Source organism: Durio zibethinus, unplaced genomic scaffold, assembly GCF_047325235.1.
Source record: "Durio zibethinus cultivar Kanyao isolate XHJ-2024 unplaced genomic scaffold, ASM4732523v1 HiC_scaffold_1, whole genome shotgun sequence".
NCBI lineage: Eukaryota > Viridiplantae > Streptophyta > Magnoliopsida > Malvales > Malvaceae > Durio > Durio zibethinus.
Genome location: NW_028323042.1, coordinates 422,777 through 425,276, shown reverse-complemented (window position 1 = coordinate 425,276; position 2,500 = coordinate 422,777).

Sequence of the window (2,500 nt, the reverse complement as noted above, 5' to 3'; positions counted from 1 at the left end):
AAGCGCCCGCACCAGGGCCCAGCGTGTGCCGATGGTGCTGGGGGCAAACGCCCGCCCCAGGGCCCAGCGTGTGCCGATGGTTATCGGGGCAACCGGCCGCACCAGGGCCCAGGGTCTGCCGATGGTGCTCGAGGCAACCGCCCGCACCAAGGCTCAGCATGTGCCGATTGTGATCGAGGCAACAACCCACACCAGGGCCCAGCTTGTGCCGATGGCGGTCGAGGCAAGTGCCCGTACCGAAGGGCAGCCTATGCCGATGATGGTCGATGCATGTGCCATCACCATGCGTCATCATGTGCCATTGATGGTCGAGGCCTTGGCCGAAGTTCGATTTTGAGCCACGGTGCCCATGCTTGGCTCCAGCATGTGCTGGTGCCGCATTTTTTTCACTCGGGACAGCATCGCCGGAGCATCGCCGGAGCATCGCCGGAGTACCGCCGGAGAACCTGACCGGCGGCATTGGGGTTCCGGCGATTGGGAGGGGGGCCGGGGGGGTGTGCGCACATGATGTGCGATGGGTGCTGGTACTTGGCCTTGTGTTGGCCCCCTATCCCTCATCAAACCTCTGAGAATTCACACCCCCTTAAAGAGCATTTGAGATTTTACAGGTTTGCTACCAGTAGCCGTTAAAGTGTCTGAAATGGGGACACTTTTTTCAAACGGTCACAAAATCTTCTCTACTTCGAGTTTTTAGCTGAATTTTTTTGTGCATGCCAACAAAAATAGAAGGATCATGCCTACAAAATTTGGGGCCAAAAATCCTTATAAAAAAATTTTAAAAAATCCCGAACCGCAAAAAGTTTCGAAAATCGTGAAAAATAGAAAACGAGTCATCTTCCAACGAAACTTCACGTGAAGGCTTAGGGGACCATTGTATGAATTTACAAGCCATAAAAATGGCATTGGCACGGCAGAAATTTGAAGATGTGCCTAAACCCACCAGGGCCCAGCGTGTGCCGATGGTGCTCGAGGCAACCGCCCGCACCAGGGCCCAGCGTGTGCCGATGGTGCCCGAGGCAAGCGCCCGCACCAGGGCCCAGCGTGTGCCGATGGTGGTCGAGGCAACCGCCCGCACCAGGGCCGATAGTGTGCCGATGGTGCTCGAGGCAACCTGTCGCACCAGGGCCCAGCGTGTGCCGATGGTGATCGAGGCAACCTGCCGCACCAGGGCCCAGCGTGTGCCGATGGTGGTCGAGGCAAGCGCCCGCACCAGCGCCCAGCGTGTGCCGATGGTGCTCGAGGCAACCGACCGCACCAGGGCCCAGCGTGTGCCGATGGTGCTCGAGGCAACCTGCCGCACCAGGGCCCAGCGTGTGCCGATGGTGGTCGAGGCAAGCGCCCGCACCAGGGCCCAGCGTGTGCCGATGGTGGTCGAGGCAACCGCCCGCACCAGGGCCCAGCGTGTGCCGATGGTGCTCGAGGCAACCTGCCGCACCAGGGCCGAGCGTGTGCCGATGGTGGTCGAGGCAAGCGCCCGCACCAGGGCCCAGCGTGTGCCGATGGTGGTCGAGGCAACCTGCCGCACCAGGGCCCAGCGTGTGCCGATGGTGCTCGAGGCAACCGACCGCACCAGGGCCGAGCGTGTGCCGATGGTGCTCGAGGCAAGCGCCCGCACCAGGGCCCAGCGTGTGCCGATGGTGCTCGAGGCAACCGACCGCACCAGGGCCGAGCGTGTGCCGATGGTGGTCGAGGCAAGCGCCCTCACCAGGGCCCAGCGTGTGCCGATGGTGGTCGAGGCAACCTGCCGCACCAGGGCCCAGCGTGTGCCGATGGTGCTCGAGGCAACCGACCGCACCAGGGCCGAGCGTGTGCCGATGGTGCTCGAGGCAAGCGCCCGCACCAGGGCCCAGCGTGTGCCGATGGTGGTCGAGGCAACCTGCCGCACCAGGGCCCAGCGTGTGCCGATGGTGCTCGAGGCAACCTGCCGCACCAGGGCCCAGCGTGTGCCGATGGTGGTCGAGGCAAGCGCCCGCACCAGGGCCCAGCGTGTGCCGATGGTGGTCGAGGCAACCGCCCGCACCAGGGCCCAGTGTGTGCCGATGGTGGTCGAGGCAACCGCCCGCACCCGGGCCCAGCGTGTGCCGATGGTGGTCGAGGCAACCTGCCGCACCAGGTCCCAGCGTGTGCCGATGGTGCTCGAGGCAACCGACCGCACCAGGGCGGAGCGTGTGCCGATGGTGGTCGAGGCAAGCGCCCGCACCAGGGCCCAGCGTGTGCCGATGGTGGTCGAGGCAACCTGCCGCACCAGGGCCCAACGTGTGCCGATGGTGCTCGGGGCAACCGACCGCACCAGGGTCGAGCGTGTGCCGATGGTGCTCGAGGCAAGCTGCCGCACCAGGGCCCAGCGTGTGCCGATGGTGGTCGAGGCAACCGCCCGCACCAGGGCCCAGCTTGTGCCGATGGTGATCGAGGCAACCTGCCGCACCAGGGCCCAGCGTGTGCCGATGGTGGTCGAGGGAACCTGCCGCACCAGGGCCCAGCGTGTGCCGATGGTGGTCGA